Source organism: Mus caroli, chromosome 3 (genome assembly GCF_900094665.2).
Source record: "Mus caroli chromosome 3, CAROLI_EIJ_v1.1, whole genome shotgun sequence".
NCBI classification, from domain to species: domain Eukaryota; kingdom Metazoa; phylum Chordata; class Mammalia; order Rodentia; family Muridae; genus Mus; species Mus caroli.
In genome coordinates, this window is record NC_034572.1 from 28,806,045 (window position 1) to 28,831,380 (window position 25,336).

Sequence of the window (25,336 nt, forward strand, 5' to 3'; positions counted from 1 at the left end):
AAAATAAAGATAATTAAGAGTCAAGAAGGAGGAGGAGAAGCAGAAGCAGCAGCAGCAGAAGAAGAAGAAGAAGAAGAAGAAGAAGAAGAAGAAGAAGAAGAAGAAGAAGAAGAAGAAGAAGAAGAAGAAGAAGAAGAAGAAGACCTGTTCTTTGTGTGAGGCACACATTTTCAAGGTTTTGGTAGTAGTGAAATATATTCCTGAGGTGTTTTGAATAAGAAATGTTCCCCGTGGGATCATGAATCTGAACATTTGGTCCCCAGCTGGTGGCACTGTTGTGGACGGAGAGGTGTAGAATCTTAGAGGCAAAGCCTTGAAAAAGGAAGTATGTCTTTGGTGGTGGGCTTTGGGTATTTATAGCCTCACACACACACCCTCTCCCCCTCTCCCTCCTTTCCTCCCTGTTTACTGTGTATAGATTGTGATCATCCAGTCTTTGCCCATGCCACCCCACCATGTCTTCCTCCCAGAAACAGACTCCATCTTCTTGGAGCACTAAAGCAAAGAAAACTCTTCTGTTAAGTTGCCTGTATGGCATCACAGCACAAGAGTAAGCAACACAATATAACAACTCAAAAGTAACAACACACTACATTTGGAGCGACCATTCTGATGATGTCAGTCAGGGGCCTGGAAGAGAGGGTAGGATTGCAGTCTTGTCTGAAAGCATTCATCTCCCAGAGGGAACTTGTGGGGCTTCAGGAGCACCAGAGTCCTGAAGAAGCACGAGGTTATATGTTTCCTAGGACACACTGACTAAAGCATGAGTACACACTTGACTGGTGCAGGGCCTGAGTTCCTTGTTGCTCCATATTGGATTCTTTCATAGTGAGCCAAGTATGTAGACTGAGAGTTTACAATGGAGTCTCTGTAAAACCGAAAACAAGAGAAAATGAGGCTGGAAGCACAGAACCACAAATCTGCACACATGACTTCAGCCCGGGATGGATGGTGTTTGGAAATCCCAAGCCTCATATAGCAACTCACATTTTGTTTACATTCATTTGAATGGTATACTTTGGCTCAACAACTGAAAATATCCTGGCTAACATAAGAGACGCCATTCATTGACCACTTGACACATGAGTGTTCCTCATGAATATTACCATGTTTTAAAATCTATGCAGCCTAGGGAAGGAAGTAGATAAGATTCCGTATTTTATAAAAGGAGCGGGAGTGAGTTAAAGAAGTGAAAGAAGATAGAAAAGTTAACTATTTTGGAAATGATAGTCTACATGTTGTGCGCAACTTCAAACCTGTGCTCTTCCACTAACTTTCTGCCATTGTCCTCTGCTGTCCGAGAACAAATAGGTTCCTGAGGGCTCCGGTCCAGATGGGAATGCAGGGAGTGTTATAGCTTATAGAAGAGAAGTGAGGAGGTTTGTGTGGCCTGTGCAGGGGCAGGTGGCTGGGGTCCTGGGTCTCTCATCAGTTACTGTGACAGCAATGGCCTGAGCCTGGCTAGCCAGGCGGGTCCAAGATCATCAGCGAATGCTTTGGGAGAGCAAAGTCTTCCCCAGGTTATAGCCCAGGAAAGACAGCCACTCTCAGTGGATCCTCAGTGAAACAACTTGTGTGCTTTATTCCATATGGACAGAGACTATATAAACATTGAGGAGTGGGGTGCGATTTAGAGATAGGTGGTTCCTATTGGCTGAGATTGAGATGTTAGTGATGCTCTGTTTGCATGGGGAAGGACTCCAGGTGCTAGTGACTGAATGCCTGAGGTCCTCACAGCGGGGTGTCATGGTTACTTCCAGAGCAGGTATAGAAATGGGTAAGGAGCTGCTGACTGCAGTGGATCTCAAAGTCTCTGAGATTTCTGGGGTCTGAGCTCACTCAGCCTCACCAGTTCCTCTGTCTGGTAGCACAGCCCACTTGTGCTGCAAGCCATGTTGCTCCTATACATTTAAAATGCAACATTCCAGCTGAAAAATAGTAAAACAGCTTGAACTAAGACAGGATAGTGAGGAGAAGAAAGGGATTCAAGAAATACCTAAGAGAAGCAATGGTTCCAGACACTTTATTCTCCCCCCAAGTTGTTTAAAACGTTGAGACAACTCTAAGAAACCTGAGAAGATTCTGCAATCAGGTTAACTTCAATAAATAAGTGCTGGCTGAAAAGGAACAAGTCATGTTTCTTCTTAAGTGCTCATTGAAGCTCCGAGTGGCGCTAGCTCTCTGGTGAGTTGTTAAGAACACCAGCCTTTGGGTCTATAGAAGGTCACAGTGAATACACAGGCTTAAGAATGATGTGTGGTATTGATGTTTACAGCCTCTTAGGAGAGAAGATTGTTCACAGACGGCACATAATGTGAGATGCAAGATAGTTCAAGATGAATAATCTCTGTCCTGGAATATTAGCATTGAAAGAGTCATCCTGGGCGGAAGAGGTAGTAAGAGTTTTGTTCAGCCCCCAGAACCCACATGGTAGCTCACCACCACTATAATCCACCACTATAATCCAGTTCCAGGGGATTCAACACTTTTCTGGCATCTGTGAGCATCTGCACAAATACATATACTCGAGGCACACACATACACACACACACACACACACACATACATACACAAACATAAAATAAATAAGTAAATTCTAAAAAGAAAGCCAACACCCTTGTATGTGTGAGCCTCTCATCTTGGAATGCCGCTCCCCTCTGTCTACCTGATGCTGAACGTCCACTTGAAGTGATGCCACTCAAGCCCAGAGTCTCTGTGAGACTTTGGTGGGTTTTTCATTCTTTTTTTTTAGGGGGGGGTGGTATTTCGAGACAGGGTTTCTCTGTCTAGTCTTGCTGTCCTGGAACTCACTCTGTAGACCAGGCTGACCTCAAACTCAGAAATCCACCTGCCTCTGCCTCCCAAGTGCTGGGATTAAAGGCGTGCGCCACCACTGCCCAGCTGGGTTTTCCATTCTTTTTCATTAATTTTTCTATCTTGTTTCAGTATTAATTGTTTTAAATAATGCACGAAGCACAGCCCTCTGTTTTTCATCCTCTCATAGAATAGGGCATACTAGCCTTTGCTGTCTACCCCCTGGGCCTTTGTACAGTATTACCATTATAGTTCCTAAAGATAGTTTATTTCATAGCACACTGGCACAGCACTCTGGGACCCAGAGTGAAAATGTCACACTTCATATAGACCTGGGCCAAATGTCCACTCATAAATCTCCTAATCTTGGCCCTGGGTGGATTTACCTATGAGCTATGGTTTTCTTATGTGTAATAAAATGGGGGTGGGCAAGTATCTCCCTCCTAGATAATTTTAAGAATAAGCAAGATGATCATCAAATGTTGAAGTGCTAGCCTAAGACAGTTACTGGATGCCTACAACTCTGTGCCAGCCAGATATCCAACTGAACTCCTGGGCCTTTAACTCTCTAACCAAGAACATAGAGGTCTGGTGGTAACTTAGGAAATGTAACTGACCAAACACCAATGCACTGTCATAGGAAGCCAGACACACGATTCTTGTCTCATTTGTTCTCCATTGATCACTTCTCAAAATGAAAGACTCTTGTGTAGGTCTCCTTCAAATTCTCCTATGGGCTATGATGGGCTCTAAGACCAGGCACATGGAGACACCAAGCTCCCCATTTACCATCCCCCCAATGCATCTACCACCTCAATGATTTGGTATACACACAATATGTATGTGTGTGTGTATGTGTGTATATATACATATAAGTACATATATGTAACATAACTTATATATCATATTTGCATTCTATGTTATATACTTTCCAAATTAAGATAATTTTCAGGATGAAAATACTTTTTAGAAAAATGTAGAATATTAAAAATATTGACAGCTGGGTGTGTTGGCACACGCTTTTAATCCCAGCACTTGGGAGGCAGAGGCAAGCAGATTTCTGAATTTGAGGCCAGCCTGGTCTACAAAGTGAGTTCCAGGACAGCCAGGGCTATACAGAGAAACCCTGTCTCGAAAAAAAAAAAATATTGACATAAGCTATAGGGTCAATTTAATATTTATTAAGAGATTTAAAGATATGCAGTTTTTCATTCAGTGATTCTACTAATGATTTATCCTAATGCAGAAAACCAGAGTCTAATAGGGCACAAAACCAGATACAATTCTGCATATTTATTATGGTGAAAAAGTAGACACAACCTAAGTTCTGTCCAGTAGGGCATGGCTTGACAGACTGTAGTGCAGTGGGCACAACCTATGCGATCATACTTACACATTCTATATCAAGACAGGAGAGCGGCCACTTGGCGTGGCTCGGTGAGCAAAAGGGCCTGCACCCAAGTTTCGTCTCTGGGACCCGCATGGCAAAGGGAGCCAACTCCCACAAACTGTTTTCTGTAACACGAGGGAACTTTCCTGCATAGATCTAACACACATGTCTACATCTACTTACCCCAGAAAGGGACCCATGGCAGACCAAAGTCCTGCTCTCGAACCAATGGGATTTTGATTGGGGATACTAACAGGACAGGTGAGGAGCTACTCAAGGGACCAGGATGACTCCAAACAGCAGCCTCATCGCCAAAGCTCACCCCAGCACAGACGATGAGCCCTGAAAACCCGCAACCACAAGCACTCGGCACACCCAGCAGTCCAGGCAGATCCTCAGCCCAAGACTCTCCTCTCCATCTCTGCCCTGCAGTTTTTAACTCCTCTGAAGCTGGAGACGAACCTTCGAGAGCTTCCCGATTCAGCTTGTAAAAACTTGGACCCTTTGCTTACCTCCTGAGGCTCAGGGCCACCCTTTCTCCGCTGGAGATGATGTTCTTTTTGGACAAAACTGCTCTTCAGCATCCTCTGACCCCCACATTCAAAATAACTCTCCTGTTGTAGAGAAATAAATAATTTCAAAAAGAAAACAACCCTCAATAAAAAAACAAAAAGGACAGGAAAATACACGCAACCTCATTCATGCTCCATAGAAAATCAACACATCTACGCACACAGTTTGTAGATAATGCTATGAAATGAACGAGTACATAAAAACAAATTGAAAGAAAACACAAATACTCCACCCAGCCAACTCCAATTCATACCCCGAATTCAAGCAATAAGAGTTTGGCCAGTTAGAAATACCTATGTATTAAAGTGGAAAGATTGCCCAGTTCCAGGAAAGAGAAGCGATCTTTTTCTTCTTTAGTAAATTTTAGGCACATGTGGTAAATTGTAATTTTTTTATAATTAAAAATTTAATGATACACAAGAGTCCAATAAGAGATCAGAAGGCTTGTCCTTTGAATCTGTGTGTGTGTGTGTGTGTGTGGTTGTTTTGGTTTGGTTTTTTGTTATTGTTGTTTGTTTGTTTTAATCCATACACACCAGCATCCCTGTGATTAAATCATCTTATTATGTGATTAAACCTCCTTATTATGGGGTAGCTGGAGAAATACCCTAAGCCACAAACAGTGCCTCAGTCCCGCAGGTCACTGGGAGTCTGTCTCTTCTCGATCCACATTGTCAGGCAACACTGAGAAGCAAACCTGGCTCCTTCCCAGGATCCTTGCATCTGCACATAGCTGACAGTATCCACAGAGTCCTAGCTCAGCTCCCTGCCCCCGTCTCTAGTGAACCTTGAAGCCTGAACCTGGCCAGTTTGCCTACTGCCTCTGGTTCACACGGACCGGAAGGGGAAATCCAACAAGACAAATCCTTCCATGTTCAGTGAGAACTCCTGGCCTGGCTCCTGACACATCTTCTCATCTATGTATTGCTTCCGCCTCAGATCCCTCTTCCTTGTTACAGGGCGCCCTGGCAAGTGGCAACAGTTGCTCCAGAAACCTCTAGAACACCCTGTGCTCTCACTTAGGACCAAAGAGCCTTCACCTGGGACTCCCTTCCCTCTGCTTCTTAGTAGCAGGTTTCTGTCTCCAGAGCCCATCCCAGGCTCTGTGGTATAATCTACTATCAGAAGGTATGCTACAGGGATGACACAGAACCAAGTAACAGCAAGCATAGACACCCTTCCATGTTGACATTTTTGTTTGGCTGTTTTCTAGAAGTTCTATGCTTAGCACAGCACCTCATATACAGTATGGACTCTGCCTTATGACAGGATGCTTGGGTCGTAGATGAATTAAGAGTCATTTGTTCAAGTATTGGTACAAAGGGTCTTGGTTTGAGGGTGGAACTTAGAGATAGAGCATAGCCTAGCTCAACCGAAGCCCTGAGTCCCATGTCCAGTGCAATAAAGCCCCAACAGCACTGATGGAAGACAGGCACTTTTTGCATCAGCCCTGCAGAGGGACACATGCTATTGTATAGAGTGTTCTGACCAACCTGGAGATCAAGGCTTGATCTAGTAGTGAAGTAAACCAACTTTAATAAAAGAGTTTCCAGAAGGCTTTGAAATGTGCTGTGCTTTGTTAAGTAAGTGAATTTATTTAGCAGACTTTGAAATCTCACTTTTTTGCTGCTGTTAGTTGTCTTTTCAGCAGGGAAGTTTGCCCCACAAGGACACTCTTGAGAGCAAGAACCTACTGGTATGCACTGTGAAAGGAAGACACTCAGAGCCAAATAACTCTGACTGGTATGGACTGTTGTTGTTCTTTGAATTTGCAGAGATGCCTGGGAGGGAGGGGGCACAAATTAAACTATGGGTAAACATCATTAGCTCAACATTTGTGAAGTCTGAATTGCCAACTCTGTTCAAAATTGGAGCCGAAGTAAGTCATGTCAGAAAATGCTGGTGCCTGAATCTAGACACTAGATTCTAGGTCAGGAGACAAAGTTCAGATCTTCCTCTGGTTGTGCCATTTCCTGGATCTGCTTTCCTGGCTCTCAGAATGAGGAGGTTGGCCTAATGTCAGACACCTAACTTTGTATTTTAATCATGTCAAATTCTAAGCTAATCATTTTTGTATCAGAGATTCTTATGCTATGTCAAAGATAACCTAATGTGAATGGGGGAAAATTGAAAACACATTTTAATTTCACAGCATCTACATGGACAGTTACACACCTGGAACCTATTTGATCCTCGCCCATGAAAATAAAAATAGTTAATTGGCCCTCTTCTCGACGTTCTTCTTCAATACCTAGGGCCATTTCTTCTTTCCCTTCCCCATAAGAAAGTGAGATAAAAAAACTAATGGATGTACAAGTACGAAGATACCACAGTATTAGGTCCTCTGCATCTGACTAACAAAAAGCTGGTTCTGCGACTGCGGCACACACGCTGTAGACACATCTGGCTTACTTGAGCTCACAATGGAGCCTTATGAATCCCACTAAAAAGCACTGTTTGTACAAATGCAAATACTGTCCCATCTGCTCAGAATTTTTTTTTTTCCCTTCGGTAGCTTTTGTTCCAGCTTGGTAAAAGCCTGCTTCTTTACCCTCAAGTGCTCCTGCTGATGGGGAGTGAAGTAGAGGGCGAGGGACGAGCATCCATTATCAAACAAATACAGGGGCCTTTCAGCAAGTCATCGCAGGCAATGTTGCCTTTTTCTTTGGCATTGAGTTGAAAGTGGTTTGTGCTCATGCAAATAAGACAAACAGGTGGGTAAGAAAGAAACACGTATGTGTTCCACGCGCAGGAGTTGGCTTTGTATTCTGCACACTGCAGTTGGCCTGTAAATCTTCACTTTCGGCTCTCCTTCCTCTCTGAGCAGAGAAGGCAGCAGTCAGGCAGCCTTTTCAGATTTCCTTATTATGGTCTAAGTCCTGATAAGTTGAACAGAAAATTTTACTTCTGCCTCACGCTTTCTTCATTATCTGACTCGTAGCGTGGAAGCACCGCTGTAACCCAGGCCAAGCGGCAAGAAAACTTAGCCCCCAGGCTTCTGGAAGCCGTGACTTTCAAGGGCTTCCGGACTTGCAGATGGGAGGGAAAGTGCCTTCAGATGCTTACAGGTTCCCTTCACCACAAGATGAGCTCTTCCCGACAACACTAGTTCTAAGATTTCAGGAGAAACGGACAATTACATACATGCTCTACAGGATGCCGGTTTCTGAGCCCAGAGGACGAGGCACCCCCCCTCCCCCAACCGCTTCAGTCCACACACAGTGGAGCTGTTGACCCTAGGCCTGACTTTCTCCGTTTCTGTTTGTAGATAGCAAATTTTTTAGCTTGACAAAACAGAGAGAAGTGCAAAAGAACTGGATTCTTTCTTCCTAACATCTGGGAATAACATAGTAAATGAAGATTACAAGCCTAGGTAAACACGGACACTTCTCTTTTATTAAAAAAAAAAAAGAGAGAGAGAGAGAGAGGTGTCATATAGCATTTTTTTAACCATTTTGTCTATGCCTGATACACTTATAATTAGTTGGATGTTAGATCATCTGATAGCACAGGACTACTAAAGGGCTGCTTCTCCTGGCTCTCTAAGGCTGTACTTCTCAGTCTTTTTAGGTTTAAGTTTTATACTTCTGTTTGCAACTGTGGGTTGGGTCAAGAGACAATGAAACAGACATAAATGCAGTTGAGTTCAGGGGTGAGGTTATTACAGACAGTGAAGGGCTTCACATGGCTGGCACACAATTGCTAACTCCAGGCAGAAAGGAGCACCCTAGAGTGGACAGTTGTTTTTCTGCACATGCTGGTAACGTTGGCAAATGGTTGTTTCCTTGTAGCTTCTGTTCCTGGATGGTCTTAACTTGCCTTTCCCGGGTCACGTACTAAAATGAACCCTGGTACACCACAGTTGTGAGCTCTCTGAAGATATTAACACCGCTGTCCAAACAGTTCAGTGACTAACACTGTTATCTAAAATGAATTAATTATTTTAGAACCGAAAGCCACTAAAGTGCAGCCATTATCTTGGCACAGTGTAGATAATTATATTTACAATTCTGCAATCTATTTTAGAGTGACTGACTGAGAAACGTAAAGAGATAAAAATAATATCTGTCCTAATAAGGCTACTTTTTAATCAAAGGTGATTTCCTTTTATGTTAAGGCAAGATAACTTTTTACTCTTCCTGACTTCAAAGAGAAATGCATTATTCCAAATATGTTTTAAACTGTTAACATGAAATCCCTTACACATGAAACTATTAATACAAGGCTGGTCAGGAAAATGTCTAATTCTACTGGTAATAATGTCTGGCTTTAATTAGACCCTGAAGAGTAAAGGATTTAAATTCAAATCTGGCCAACATTAATTACAGAGTTCTTAATATTGTAGCATGTCTTTTTCTAAGTGTCTAGGATCTGCCCTGTGTTAAGTACAAAGAGAAATTAGCTTTGGAGACAAAGGACGGGGTATACTGGGGTGCTGTAGGTACTGATATGTGGTATATCATACTGAAGCCCGGTCCCAAGATTCAGAGCCAAGACGGACGGGCTACTCATCTGTCCCAAAGTATTTGCTCCTTGCCCTGCACCCCCAACAGCTCCTCAGCCTGCTCAGGAGGAGAAGCCACTGTCTATGTCTCTTGAGGTCTCTCCTCAACCTTAACCAAGCAGTTGCTGCTGTTGCCACTACCAGAGCCCAAGTATTCCTAAATCCTCCTCCTCCTCCTAAGTCCTCCTGGACAATAGGAGGAGGATTGATGAGGGAGCACCTACCAGGTTCTCCCCAGAACTGTTCTGAGCTTCTTAGGGGGCTTCTTGCTTCAGTCAATGTAGGTGACTGTCTTCATCAATAACCAACTAGTCAGCCATTCCGTCATCAGTAGTAAATACTGTTATTAGCATATTATTAATTGTACAGAATGGATCTCTTGATAGCATTGTATGCATGCATGTCAGGTATTTTGGTCATATCCCACTCCCACCCCCACTACTGTTTCTTTCCTGGCCCTCTGCCTCTGATGCCCTCTCTGCCCCATTGGTCCTCCTTTCTACTTGGCTGTCCTTTGGGGGGAATGTGTTACCACGTTGAGTTTCACTAGGATTGCTTACAGGAGATTTTACAGGAGATTCATGTTCACATCCATTTTGTGAACCGTGCTGAAAGATGGTGAGCTCAACACATCGAGCTCTGACCAAGGTCCTCTTCCTGCCGCTTGTCCCTTGGCCCACTATCGGGGCAGTCTGGATGTAGCTCAGACTTTCCTGAGAACTGACCATAGTTCAAAATCCCTTTACCTCTCACTATTGTTCTGAAAGCCTAAACTAAGATCTGGAGGAAAAATGCCTTGGAAAATGTAAAATACTGAAAAGACAGAGTTGGTTCCTAGACTTTATTCTATGCCATTAATACATTTGTGTGACTTCTCAGCAAAGGTCCTTAAAAGAACTTCAAAACTGTAAGCAGAAATTATCATAAGACACATCTCAGTGTCAAATGAACACGCTTGGCTCCAATTTTAGTAAAAATTTAGATAATTTCTAAATTATTGTGATACACAAGAAAAACACACCTTATTCCTTTAATATTTTATTAATTTACTTCTTACTTTAATTTGGCCAAAAATTTAAGGAGCCACTCTGGTTGCTAAAGGTCAAAATTCGGAAATTCAGAGTTATTTGGTTTGAGAAAGAAGAAACTAGGAGATCTTGTAATAGGTCACTCACATTACAAGAGACTCCTTCCTTGTGTACCAGAGTGTTCTCATGCTTTTTCCAACTCCTGTATTCTGAGAAAAAAAATAATTGAAAAACTGGGGTGGGAGGCAGGAAATATAATTATCCAGATGGAGTGGAGGCTTAACAGTGGACCTGAGACAGTCAGAATCCATTGGCTGGAAATCAACAGAAAGCACAAAGAACATGAACCTTCATCCAAACCACACCCCAGAACCAGGTTGAAAAGGCTAAGAAATTTAGATGTTAATTGTAACTCCCAGGCAGTAAAATCCACAGAGCTTGCTCTTTGGAGAGATCTCATGTCAGCAAACCAACTGAGGCCTGAGACTGCGGTCCTGGATTGTTTCAAGGCCACGGCTAATGTGAAGCAGTGGACTGTACAGAGAGAGGAGAGCTCGAGGCCTCCCGGATGAGAACACCAAGTGAAGCAAACATTAGAAAGGAGCCTCTTCATTGGGTCTTGTGGGCCTCATATGCTGCGGGGGCACCCTCTATTGAAGACCCGTGGTGACATTTGTATAATTTTAAAGGCCAGAACTCATGAGAGGGAAGTTCAGATGAGAACCATTAAAATACAATTAAAGTATACTGGCACATGTCTATGATAATGCCATGGCTCATTACTTCGAATTACTAACAATTTTTTTAACCTGAGAAAAAACATAACATGAACTTAGTTTTCAGAAATTCAAAGTTCTGCCATGTAGTGTAACTTTCTTGCCTAGGAATCAAGGACCCCAGATGAGCTATGCTTGGCCTCAATTTCAAGCCAGCTTTCTATTCTGTTGACAGGAGAGATGAGTCGGGTGATTAATTGCTCCTTGCTGGTAAGCTATCTGTTCTACCTCTGAACAAACAGGATGCCCATGGGTTTGGTTGACCTCTGGGGTTTTCACCTCAAGAGACGGACCAACTTTATCTTGTATTGTAACTGTAATCATAGAATAGATCCATACTCTGCCTGGAATCCCAGGACCAACACCGGCTTTATCAGCTGTGCAGTTTATCAGCTGGATTTCGACACCTTACCCCTTGATAGCTATTAGAGGGGAAAACTTAGATGTGTCTAGGATTAAAAGCTTGTAATTGTTATTTAACCAATAGAGTCCAAGATATGTGCTCACAGATCACAGTGATATAAGACAATTCATACATATATTTATTTATATCATAAAAATGAACAAAAATTGTATTAGGAAAGATGGCTTCATTGGCAAAATGCTTGCCATGCAATCATGAGGACCTGGATTTAGGTCCCTAGCACCCACATAATAAAAGCTGGTTGTGGCTACTCATATTTGAGACCCCAGCTCTGGAAGGGGAGACTGCAGAGGCAGGAATCTCAATGGCCAGTTAGTCTAGCCAGATTCATGAGTTCTGGGTTCAGTGAGAGACTCTGTCTCAAAGTATAAAGGTGAAAGGTAATCTAGGAAAGACAATCGATATCAACCTGTGGCTTCCACATGCACACACTCCAACAAGGACACACACCCCAACAAGTGCACACATCCCATCAAGTGCACACACCCCAACAAGTGCACACACCCCAACAAGGACACACACCCCAACAAGTGCACACACTCCAACAAGGACACACACCCCAACAAGTGCACACACTCCAACAAGNCCAACAAGGACACACACCCCAACAAGTGCACACACTCCAACAAGGACACACACCCCAACAAGTGCACACACTCCAACAAGTGCACACACCCCATCAAGTGCACACACCCCAACAAGTGCACACACCAACCAACAAGTGCACACACCCCCAACAAGTGCACATACCACAACATGTACATACATCACACATAGTTATCCAACTAAACAGAACTAAGTAAAAATAAAATAAACTCAATACCCAGTATACACTGACACTCAAAATTGGTCCACCTGTTAGAAAAGGGCTGTCAGAATTGAAAATATGTGACGTCAGCAATGCGGAGGACTGGCGGGCAAGCCTGACTCATCAGCAGGCTGCCAGTACCACAGTTCTTGTGTGCTCAACACACATGTGGACAAGTCCTGTGTGGGTAACATCTCTCGGCACCTCATGAGTTAGCCTGGGGGTGAGACTGAGACTCTGGTACATGACAGTGATGCTCCCTGTCACTTCAAAAGCTGCTGGGAAGGATGAAGCTGAGGACAAGCCTTAACTTTAAAAAGTCACCTTTACTGGGTAGCATGAGTAAGGTTCATATTCAGCACTCGGGGTTCCTTGATTACACAGGGACACTCCAAAACACACACACACACACAAACACACACACACACACACACACACACCAAAGATAGGGGGAAGAAGGAAAGAGAAAAAAAAGGAAAAATCCTCAAGTGACCCCAATTTAGTGACTTTTTCTGAGATAAAAATGTTGGCATTGGGGGTTTTACTGAGCAGAAGTTTTTATGAAATACCTAAGTATCCTGAGGAAGACTGGCAGGCAAACAGGGTGTTCTGCAATAAATAAGTAAGAAAATAGGTCTTTTTAGTTGTTAACCATTGTACTGGCTGGTTTTGTGTCAACTTGACATAGCCTGGAGTTATCACAGAGAAAGGAGCTTCCCTTGAGGAAATGCCTCCATGAGATCCAGCTGCAAGGCATTTTCTCAATTAGTGATTAAGTGGGGAGGCCCCCTTGTGGGTGGTGGCATCTTGGGCTGGTAATCTTGGTTCTATAAGAAAGCAAGCTGAGCAAGCCAGGGGAAGCCAGCCAGTAAGTAACATCCCTCCATGGCCTCTGCATCAGCTCCAGCTTCCTGACCTGCTTGAGTTCCAGTCCTGACTTCCTTTGGTGATGAACAGCAATGTGGAAATGTAAGCTGAATAAACCCTTTCCTCCCCAACTTGCTTCTTGGTCATGAGGTTTGTGTAGGAATAGAAACCCTAAGACAAACATGATAATGAAATTTTTATCTCTAGTTCCTTTCTATTTTATGAATGTATAGAATAATACATGTTATACATATAATGTATATTTAATATAATTATATACAAGTCAACAAACCCTTGACAATGGGCAGTCCTCACGCTTGAAGTGAAACATGTGGGCCCATAAGCTATTCTGCGCAGGTATATGGTCTGAGTGTTGTGAAAGTAATACCTATGCTAAGCTGTCCAGACAGGATGAGTACTGGGGAGAGGGGGAGGGGAAGAGGGATGTATGACCGTGTGTGTGCCTGTGACTGAACAAAGGAGAAACAGGTAGAATTCCGTTACTCACAGGATGCTTCTTTCTCATGAGCCTTGATCAAGAGTTTTTTCAGGTTGGCCCTAGATGGCTTATATCACATAAGAGATTGTTTGTAATTGACGACTATGGAGTCGGGAAGGAGTAAGGCTGGCAGGAGCCAAGTGTTCATGGTTAATATCCTCCCCCATTTTACCAACCACTTCCATTTTACGTGCTCTAATAGAGTAACTTACTCAATGTCCCAGTGAATGAGTCACTGAGATGGAAGGAGATGCTTCAGTCATGGATGGTGACTGTCAAAGTGATGACAAGGTGACTAAGGTCCCCATCACATAGACCACAGCCCATCATGTGGCTATATACAGGTGCAGTGGTGGTTAAAAAGTCAGTCAGGAAGCATCAGAAACCAAGAAGGCTCATCCAATTCAAGGGTTTGGAAACAGCACACTATGTGGACAGGTAGACCCAGTCTCCTACCAATCCCTAACTCAAAACAGTTCAGATGGCCTGTGTCAACTTTTAAGTATAAAACTGTGAAAATCCCTATGGATTTTAAGAAGTAACGCGTCTGCTCTTCCTAGATAAATGTTTAAGACAACACTGAAGAAGTACTGGGATGTATAGCGCTGAACATAACGGATTGCACTAGTTCTCACTCTACACATTTAAAAGTGCACACTGAAGCCTGAGCGGGAAGCTTTCTCCCAGGCACAGTGTGTCAGAACACTGGCGCCCTAGCTGGGGAATTGTTTTTGAAAAGTTGTGGGAGTTTTAGGACGAAATGGGGCATTGCAGGCAAGGACTGGGGTTGCATGGTCTGTGCCCACCTGTTTGCCTTCTTCTTCCTGACTGCATATACAATGTGATTAGCCACCTCACACTCCAGTCTCTCTCTGTGCTTTCCCGCTGTGATGGCTGGTAGCCCCTTTAACTGTAAGCTCAAATAATCTCTTCTAGTAAAACGTTTTGTCACAGCAACAAGAAAAGTGACTGTGACACTAAGTTTGAAAAGCACCACAATATTAACAGACCAATAAGAACAAAACAGTTGGTATTTATATTTAATATGCCAACTGTTCCCATAAGACAAAAAAAAAATAGGAAAAGATGACTCACTGATGCCACAAGATTCCAATAGACAAAGTGCAAAAGCGCAAACCTAAAGCAATAGCAAAGTCCTGATAAAAACAAGTATGTCCTTCGGTTTAAAAAGGCATTCAAAGCAAATAAAATGCCTTGGTTTTTATTATTATAATATTCACTTCTAATGACCATTCATGAGAAAATGATGCTCATACACTTTAGGTAGAAATTAAAATTTTCCATTATTAAATTGAAAAACAAAAGCTTCAAAAACCCACGAGCACAGACTTAAAGATATGTCCGTCACCTTGTTTATATAAGTATAAAGTGACACAACTCTTTCAAAGTTGGGTTTCAAGTCCCAGTACCTCAAAAAATATGTATATTCAGGCTGGGGCTATAACTGGGTGCAACACTGCCTTACTGTGTTCAAGGGCCTGGGTCCAACCGCCAGCACTGAGAAAAGGTTTACACGGCTTTAACTGTAATTTTCCGTTACTAGGAAGAAAACAAGATGTTTTAAAGGACAGTCCGTCCTCAGTAACACTGAGGCCCACTCACTTAAACCAGTGCACCACAAAGCACACATAAGATGAAAAACAAATAGAGCAGAAACAACGTTTAGACGCCCACACTCAACTAAAGGAGACTTGTGCCATGTGAATCATATAATATATAGCATATTATGCATGCATTTATAATCTTGGCCTGGAAGATGTCTCCTGAAATGGAAAAAACAAAACCAAAAACTAGAATTCAGGGCAGAGACGGGAAGGTTTCTGCACCCCTTCTTCCTTGATTTCCACTTCATCAAGGGCCCCTTACTCCAACTTCACACACATCACGAATGCTCACTTTTAATGTTATTTGTCGTGATCATTTTCCTATCAAGATACTCTTCCTAGTTGGGTGGCACCGACATCAGAGCGCAGGAGAAGCCCAACAGCTGCTGAGGTCCCTGCTTTATTTTTTGAGAATTAGGTTAAAGGCTGTCTGAGTAGCCTACCATTTGTCTTGTACAGTGTGAATTTGTCTTTAAAAATCATCTACTTACACTGAACACGGATGGGATGGCTTGGAAGCTCTCTTAGGCTTTCTCTGGATGAGCCTGATGGATGTTGCTTTTAACATGGCTCCTTCCTCATCACACACAATGTCATTGATGGCGTCAGTTTGGCCCTTGAAGGCAAGCCTAGAACATCCTAGCTAATATGCAAGCCAGACCAGGAATCAATAACTCACAGGAACTCATTATAAGTGATTGGGAACCACAGACTTCAACGCACCCCCCCCCTGCCCCCAGAAACAAGAACTTTTTACTTGCTGTTGACCAATAAAGATCCTTACCTAACTCTTTCAGAGAAGCAGCCCTCCTTTCCTATCTCACCAGAGAGTTAAATACACCATCCCATACTCAGATAAAACTTAAGTTGTGCCAATCTGATAACTGTAAGATGTACTCTACATATCTTAATTTGTGGGTTTTTTAAATGCTGAAACTCAAGGCTGTTCAGATATAACAGGGGTACTGGAAATGAGGTACAAAATGCTGGAATTCAAATTAACCAATAAATATATTTTAATATATATCAGCAGGACTCTAGAGGATTCCATTAATGTTGAAAAATAGAAAGGATTTAGGTTAATTTGGTGAGAAGGCAGGTCAGAACGTTTACAACAGTGGTATAGAATTGTATAGAGATGCAAAATTTTTCAAGAGAGCAGAATTTTTTCAAAAACGCTGACTCTAGCTGTCACAGCCCTGCCTTGGCTAAATCCAGTGGAGAGATAGGAGGACTTTCTAATTTGCTTTCCCTCTATTTTAATAATAGCTGTGCATAAGTAATTTATGAAAGGCCAACCAGGCAGTGGGCAACAGAAAATTAAACTCATTTTATCTGAAAGCAGGTGGATTTCTATATATCATTAGCATGCATAGAATTCTCACAATGTTATTTCTCATACTGATGGAATGTAACCAAATAATATATGAGTTTTTTGCTTATGCACGAGTGAAATTTTTAGATAAAAGTGCCAGACCCAATGGCAATTTTCTGCAAAACGAAAACTAATTCTGCGAAGCTCCTTATTACTGGAAAGACTCATTTGGCTTGCATTAGAGACCGACATAAGTGACTTTAGGATTTTACTAACAGATTAGATGAGATGTGCCACACACTGTAATGTCATTAGAGAATGTAACAGCCCAGCACTGCTTAGGGCACTCAGTATAAGAACCAACGCAAGGAAATTGTTTTTCTTTATGACATAAGCTTTTGAAAAAATTTTCCTCTGATTAGCATACTTTATTTTTATGAGTATTTTTGTGGCATTTAAAACAACTTTTATTTTATATTTCCCCCAAATTGCATGCAAATTGCATTTTCTCATTCAGCTTGGTTTGCTAAGTGCATTAGCTATGCTTTGCTCAGTGATATCACCTAGGTGGAGGAGGACCTGTCTTAAGAAAACAGCTTACACAATACACAAGTCAGAATTCTTCTAACTCACAGCACAGGCTAAATCTTCATGGCTCTTGGGAATTTCTCCCATTACGATCCATCTCTAACTCACTGTTTGTGTGGGCTCTACTCTCAGCTTCTAACACGATCTTCCGATCGGTTCATTTAAAATGTCAAGTGTACTATGAAGACCCCCATTGTTCTGGTTAACTGCTGCTCTCACCTCATTTAAGTATGGGAAACACTCCAGTTTTTTCTATTCTGATGAGTCTCCCTTTGCCAAAAATTATATGTATCAAATGAAATATTTCCTGCTAAGGGAGACAAAAATGAGAGTAGAGATAAAATACTTGTCACTTTATGACGGAGCTCGAGAAAACCTGGGGGTGTGGTGGGGATGGTTTCATGCTTGGTTCTTTCAGGTTTTTCTTTTCTCAGGTGATTATTTCTGGGGCTAATGTTTCATTTCTTCCTAGCTATAGGGTCAGGTGGTTTTTCTCTTTCTTTTTATTCATTTTTAAAGGTTCTATGACATTTCATAATCACAGATGGAAATTAAAGAGTGAATGAGTACATATAGCTACTTATGCATTTATACACATAGTTTCTGTGGCACAGGAGCATGTCAGGGTGGTGTTGCTAGGGACACAGATTTCCCTGGTGCAGTGATAAAGTTGAGGGCTGTGAGTGACGTGGAACCCCAGCTTTGGAATGTAACTATACTTTTGACTTTAGACAACCTTCCCTTTGAGTTTTATTTCCCCATCTATAAAATAGAATAATGGATCCCTGACCTCAGAGTCTCTTTTTGTGCAGACTCCACATTCCTGGGCCATCCCACGATGGCCACTCCAGCCCTGCAGTAGAAACGAGAGGCCTAATTGGTTAAAAACTATCTCAGGTCGGTTCTGCAGATGATCTAGGTTCTCATAGAAAATTCAAGAAAGGGGATGTGAAAAGGATCCAGGAGTTTCTCTTCCTTAAAGCACTCTAGGCCAGTGTCTTCAGTCTTCAGTCTGGCCACACCTCCTACTCTCTGAAACACAAGCTTTGGAACCAACATCCAGGAGAGTTTCCTGGGAGTAGAAGTCACAGCAATGTGTGCACATTTCCAAGAACTTAGAAAAAGTATGTTTCGTGTCTTTAAGAAAACATCACAGCACAAGAGAAACACTCTGAGGTAAGTTAAGTGTATGAGGAAATTTCCGGCAACTGTTAATGTCTACTCAATTACCTGTGAAATTATAGTCATTAAAAATTCACTTCATTAGAAAATTCACTTCATTAGGGGAGCCATGTTTCTTTAATAATTCAAACACTCTCCAAGGAATGTCCCATACCCAAGAGTGGTTAGGCCATACATTTGATGTGTTGCAGGGAAGGGGGTGAAGCTGGGCAAAGCAATGAGATGGGTAGGTATCTGGGTATCTGGGACAAGTTGGGGTGGATATGCTCAAAATACATTGAAAGGAACTTTTAAGGAATTAACTTTTTTTTTTTTTTTTGAGACAGGGTTTCCCTGGCTGTCCTGGAACTCACTTTATAGACCAGGCTGGCTTCGAACTCAGAAATCTGCCTGCCTCTGCCTCCCAAGTGCTGGGATTAAAGGCGTGCGCCACCACGCCCAGCTCTTTTTTATATTATTATTAACATTCTTAATAAAACACCCATTACAGTAAAGAATATAATGAATATTTTCTTATTACAGGAACTTCTGAGAGCCCATAGCCCACAAACAGTTGTCTTTAACTTAATGATCTGTTATGCATAGCCAGATAATTTGGGATGTATATGTTTTAAATTCTTTCAAGTTGTTTTTAATAGAAATGTGTGTGTGTGTGTGTGTGTGTGTGNGAGAGAGAGAGAGAGAGAGAGAGAGAGAGAGAGAGAGAGAGAATGATGTAGGTCTGTAAAAGAGGGAGTGCCTGAGCCTTCAGAGGTCTTACTAGGCCTGATAACAGTGGGCCAGAATTTAAAGAGGCTGAAATAGCTAATCAAGCAAAGCTGCTTACTGAAGGTCCCCTGATCTCCTCTGTGAAGGTGGGAGAGAGGTGGCCTGGAGAAGGGGAATTGTTCCCACCAGAACTAATCTGCTAAGGAAGCAGCATACGAGATCAGGGGGTGGTTTTTCGAGGTGCAGACAGGACCCTAGACTCACTGCATCCTCACTCCCTAAGACCTTTTCAAATACTCCCATCTACCTAGCATTCTCCCTAAGAATAATGGTATCATCTAGTCAGCTACATCTAGTCAGTTAGCATAGGGAGGCATGTGGGTGTAGCTGGGGGATATAGAATTTCAAACAAAGTCAATGATTACGTTATATTTGATAGTAAATGGAGGGCAAGTAGAGATAAGAGTGGAGGGGGGCAGAAACCCAAATGCCAGACTCCAAATAGATGGCCGTACTCCACGCCACTGAACTTGAGTTTTGTTTTCTCACTCGGAACTGACGAGGGGCACAGCCGACATCAAACCATCTGCTTTGGAACTGTGACTGTGTCTGAGCAAGAAGCACGGGAGATCCACAAGCCCTCTGACAGAAAACTGGCCACACACGGGTGGAGGTTGATCTGGGACTGAACAGGAAACGGAAGCTGCATAAGCTACAGAAGAGCAGGTATAAAATGGTCATCTCACTCTTAAAGGTGCAGCCAGTACCTTTAAGCATACAGTTTGCCAAGTTTTCCCATGTATCCCACTTGATAACTGTCTCTAGGAGAAACCACTGGTGTTTAATGGCCACTGTGAAACACCCTGTAAAGTTAGCGATAGTGATGATTTCCCCCATCTCTGGGGAAAGCCCCAGTGAGACACTAGACAAGGGAACATAGCCTGCCCTGCCGGACACTGTTGAGTCAAGCGTATCTATAGTGTTTCCTAACTCAGAAACCCCAGAGAAGCCTCTCTTCTGGGACTCAGAGGCCAGATTCACAGCAATAACCACACTCCTTATTAAATTGTAAGGTAAAAGTTGGCCTTATCTTTACCTTTGAAGTGCCAATCTCCGTAGTTGTTCAGGGCCCTTTGTCCTTCATTAAGTGTATTATTGTAGCTACTCTTTCTTCTCCTTGAGGAAAATGGCTGATAGCCAAGATAGAACCCATGCGTTCCCCATCCAGGCCATGGTGCTCAGTACCTCACTTGCTCTGCTGTGCATTCACCATGAAAGATCCCACACCCCGTGATGCTCAAACAATTTGATCTCAATAGAACCGAAGGAAGCATAGAAGTATTATAATACTATAGTTTGTCTCAATCTGTGATTTGGGCAGAAGTCTAATTATTGACCTTCAAAAATTGCTTAGAAATACTATGAAAATGGGTTACGGTGTATTTCAGGACGATTCACTCTGGCCTCATTCAAAACAAACAACTTCATCCTTTGAAAACGAGGCAACATTTCCCCCCAGGAGGGGCTGTGGCAGGGGCTTCTCGTCGATTCATCGCCTGCAGATGCGAACAACTTAAGCTGATCTCTGTTGTCTATAGAGGGAGGGTAAAATGTTCCACCAAAATAGGTAATGACATTTTTGTGTCCATGAATGTGCATGCACGGCCAATTATGTGTTCGTTGTCCTTTAAGCACCGCCACCATTATTGAAACAGAAGTGCCAGCACTAATTCTTGCTGTCACATTTTCCAAAAATGAAAATAAGGCTTTTAAGTAAAATGCTAAGGTTTTCAGTGTGAATTACGCATGCTTTCCATGGCCCCAGCACAACACCCTCAGCAAAACAGCTAAACAAAAGCCTACCAGGGTTCTGGTTTCTAATCTGGTTAAGAAATACATTATAGGATTTTTTTTTCTTTTAACTTCACAGTTAATGGAAAAGTTTCTCCTTCCCTGAAACTCAGCGAAGAGTTCAAGAAAGCTTCTTTAGCTGACAGTGCCTCCACCTAATTGAAGTGCCATGAGCAGACCTTGAAAACAGTGTCGTTAATCACACAGCTAAACAAACTACCTTTGATGGCACCAGCCAACCAGCCAAAGCCGTCCCCAGATGATCTCTGTGGAGTAGCAATCCATTAATAATAACCGAAGCAATGATCTTCCGAGCCACCTCCTTTCATGCGGGCCCACTCCAGCGCTAATCTCTCAAGGGAGCTATTAGCGGCTCCAGCGTCCTTCAGAGAGGGCACTCTCCTGTTCCAACACTTCTTTCCATTGTAGTGTTATTTCTTTGTTTCTCTCTCTCTCTCTCTCTCTCTCTCTCTCTCTCTCTCTCCCACAGCAGAGCCTTTTAGAAATTAAAATACTTCTCCCAGTGACTCTAGCAGGTAAATAGGGTAAAGAAAATAAGAAATGAGTAGGAGAATAAATGAATCAGAGAGAGAGAGAGACCTCCACTCACACACCAAACTCACTTTGTATTCCCAAGTTGTTAGAGCTGGGTGATGCAGTGATTCTAATAGTTAATAGGCTTCCTCTCCACCACCTGGTCCCTAAAAAGATAGCTGTGTGTCTCTTAATGGCCCAACTAAATACAGATAAAATTTTATAGCATTCTGACCCTGACCCTAACACCCCCCCACACACACACACACACACTGCACACAGGAACACACCCATGCACACACGTGCCTACACTCATGCACATACACAGTACAAAACAAATCCTGACATGCCATACTCAGTTGAAACCTTCAATTCAAAGCCAACCCTGACTTATGCGTGTCAAATGCTGCTCTTTTGTCCTGAAGTTTTGAAAGCAACTGCCAGATATTGTAAAATTTTATACAAATATTAAACCTGTATCTCCAATAATAATAAAAATATGCACACAAGTAAATAAATCCTGTTTTTCACTCTCTCCTCCATCCACCTGTGCTGGTAGGTGATGTTTTAGTTGGGCTAGAGTTATTTTTAAAATTACAAGTATCACAATATCAGATTGTTCTGGCTAGATTTTGTGTCCCCTGGCACAGACTAGATAGAGTCGTTTGGGAAGAAAGAAAATCCACTGAGGAATGCCCCCATCTGATTGGCCTGAGAAGCCTATGGGGCAGTTTCTTACTTAGTGATTGATGTGGGAGGACCCAGTGCATTGTGGGTGGTGCCACCCCTGACCCGGTGAACCTGAGGCTATTAAAAAAAAAAAAAACGGCAGGCTGAGCAAGTCAGTAAGCAGCAAACCTTCAAGGCCTCTACTTCAGTTCCTGCCTCTAGGTTCCTGCCTTTAAGTTCTTGTCTTGACTTCCCTTAATGGATGTGACCCAGGACACATAAGGACCTGTAAGCTGAGATAAACCCTTTTCTCCCCAAGGTGCTTTTGGTCATGATGTTTTATTATAGCAATAGAAACCTTGACTAAGAGACAGATTTAAGAGACAGTAAACAATAACTTCTTGATATCAGCACCTATCAAGCCATGTTCCTTTGATCACCTTGCAACATTGAAGGTAAAGTGCTTTAAATTCTAGTCTCTAGAGGAATAGGGTTATCAATGTTATGTACATAAAACAAGATTTTCTAAGAGGTAAACAGATGTACTCCTCTGTGTTGCATGCTGAAAGATATCATTTAGACCAGTGAAAGGCAAGAAGCCGAGAATAAAGCCTGTATAGTGAACATTTAGGAAAGATTGGAGCATGTTCCACCCCTGCCTCTGCCTCTAGAGAGCCAGGCTTCAGAGACATATGATGAATGCCTTGATCTGCTGAGGTCAATATGATCAACCACCACAGACCATTGATTTAATCAATGGAAAGCCATCTTCTCAAACATTGGAGGCTGAGCACTGTAGTGGGTATCCCATCTGATACTCGTGCTTTGCAAATGCATCCTCACGTAGCAGAGACAGGGAAAGAGCCGTCATGTGGTGGTACAGTCTTCTTAAAAGTCACTTGTCCTGCCATGCCAGAGCTCCACCCAAGGCAACATTTAACCTTCACTGCTCCCCTATTCTCAAATCACTCCACCTGGTTAGAGCTATGCATCTGGCTATGTGGGGAGCAGGGGACATAGGCATCCAAGGGAGTGTCCCATGAGCCTCCAGGATTTAGGTTGCAACCCTGAATTAACTAGAAGTTTCTTTTTGCCTTTCAGTAGTAGGACATGCTCAGTCTGTGGGAAACAGTATTTTTAACTTACTTGGGTTCCTGACCGATACCCTTATTTCAATCCCCTTAGTCGGCTTTGTAGTCAAGCATTTGAAGTGTGTGTTGACCAACATGCATGTCTGGGCTGCCTCTTAGAAGATATAAAGTAATATGAAATCGTTTATCCCTTCTGGTACTGGTGTTCTTTCTGGCTGCCCCCAAAGAAAAAACTGTTGCCCTTGATGGAGGTTCTTTTGAGCTCCATGTGAAAGAAATTCTCCAGATTCCTCCTCCCAGGATCACCTGGTCTCCTGGTTCCAATCATGAACAGTACCACATTAACCCAGGAAGGGCAATAACAAAAAAGAGTTATCACAATGAGTTTCAGACACTGTGATAAGTACTTCATATGAACTTTATCATCTATTTCTATTAAAGCCCTTTACATAATGGCAGTTTATAGATGAGAAAACTGAAGTCACATGTCTAATAAGTTAAAAGGCCAAGAGATGGATAACCAGGGAAAAGCTCCCTAGAGTCATGGCTGTAAACACTAGACTCTGAATCTCTTTCTTGATAATTAAAATACTCAGCTCCCCTCACACAGACATCCTCTGAAAGCACTGTCTCCTTGAACCCTTGCCTCTTCTCACTCAGATTTAAACTTTAAAGTACAGACTGCAAAAAAAAAAAAAAAAAAAAAAATGAAAAAAAAAAAAAAAAAAAAAAATCTTCAAAACGAAATTCTTCAGAATGTCCCCCTGTAGTGACACTTCACTATTTTTTAATGAAAACAAGCTTTGCTTTGTTATTAGTGAACAGCTCTTTCGAGCTCCAAGTGTAGAATTTGACCTATTCTTTATGATCACAGTTTCTATAACTCCAAGTCAGAATTCTAAAAGGAAATCATGCGACAACGGTTGGCAATACTGACAGAATGCCACATTGACAGGAGACATTTTTCTAAGTTCCTTACTATTCAGAGAAAGCATGTGAAGAGACAAGCCCATGAAGACCTTCTCCTACAGCGCACAAAAGAAAACCTACCGATGGCAACAGTGTGGCCATCCCAGGAACCAGGAAATGAACTTTTCTCTCCCAGGGAAAGCTAGTTTGCCCAGAAACGGGTGCAATGGTGGGAAGAGGAAAGTCGGGGAGGTGGCCCCAGATTCATGGCTAGAGTTTGCCCAAAGCTGCAGCCAGGGAAGGGTACCAGGCCCTGATATTATTCTTGACAGATGACATATGCATTTTGGCTCTATCATATATTATTGCTATAATGTCTTGAGAAATATAGTTGTTTCATCTAATCTCTCTCTCTCTTTTCCTTTTTTTTTAAGATTTATTTATTATTATACATAAGTACACTGTAGCTGACTTCAGACATACCAGAAGAGGGCATCGGATCTCATTATGGGTGGTTGTGAGCCACCTTGTGGTTGCTGGGATTTGAACACAGGGCCTTTGGAAGAGCAGTCAGTGCTCTTACCCACTGAGCCATCTCACCAGCCCTCTCTTTTCCTTTCTTTTAGAATATGTTTAGATAGTGCCTTGCAGATACGAGGCAGCTGTTTCTCAGGACAGGTTCCTGAGTTCTGGGTCCTGGCTGTGGTTTTCAAACTGAGAAGGCTTGATAGTTTCAGAACCACAGGTGCTCTGTGCCCCCAACATAACCTTTAGCAAACTACCAGGGAAGGCTATTAACAGGGAAATGTTCCACATGTACATTTGGCCTTCGTAGTTTTCTTGTGTAGAAACCCTCATTCTTCTGTCGGCTGCTCTACAGTGAGATTTGAAAGTGTAGTCTCTACTGACTCGGGAAAAGGACACTGGAAAACAAAGAACACAGAAAACGTGATTCATTCTCAGTGTGGAGGCCAGAGGGCTCTAATCACCAACTGAGACCCATGTGCTCCTTGGAGGAGAAATTGAGCTCCACACAAAAACATTGGTCTCAAGAACTCAATGGTCAAGAGCTAACCTGACAGACAGCAGAAATGAGCTGCCCAAGGTGAGGTTGTGGATAGAGGAGCTCCCAATATGACCTCCCAAAAAGTTTCAAGAGGATAAGGGACTGCCTAAGCTGA

At 42.6% G+C, this 25,336-nt stretch overlaps 1 long non-coding RNA gene across 1 annotated transcript in view; it reads right to left on the bottom strand.

Annotated features, from left to right (window-relative positions):
* Nucleotides 1-597: 597 nt before the first annotated feature.
* The window catches only part of LOC110290698, a 30,544-nt gene continuing 5,805 nt past the window's right edge, over nt 598-25,336 (bottom strand). Inside the window, exons 2-3 of the long non-coding RNA XR_002377496.1 lie at nt 4,717-4,818; nt 598-868 (exon numbers count right to left, since the gene is read on the bottom strand). This is a non-coding gene — a long non-coding RNA (uncharacterized LOC110290698). The remainder of the gene's footprint in view (nt 869-4,716; nt 4,819-25,336) is intronic.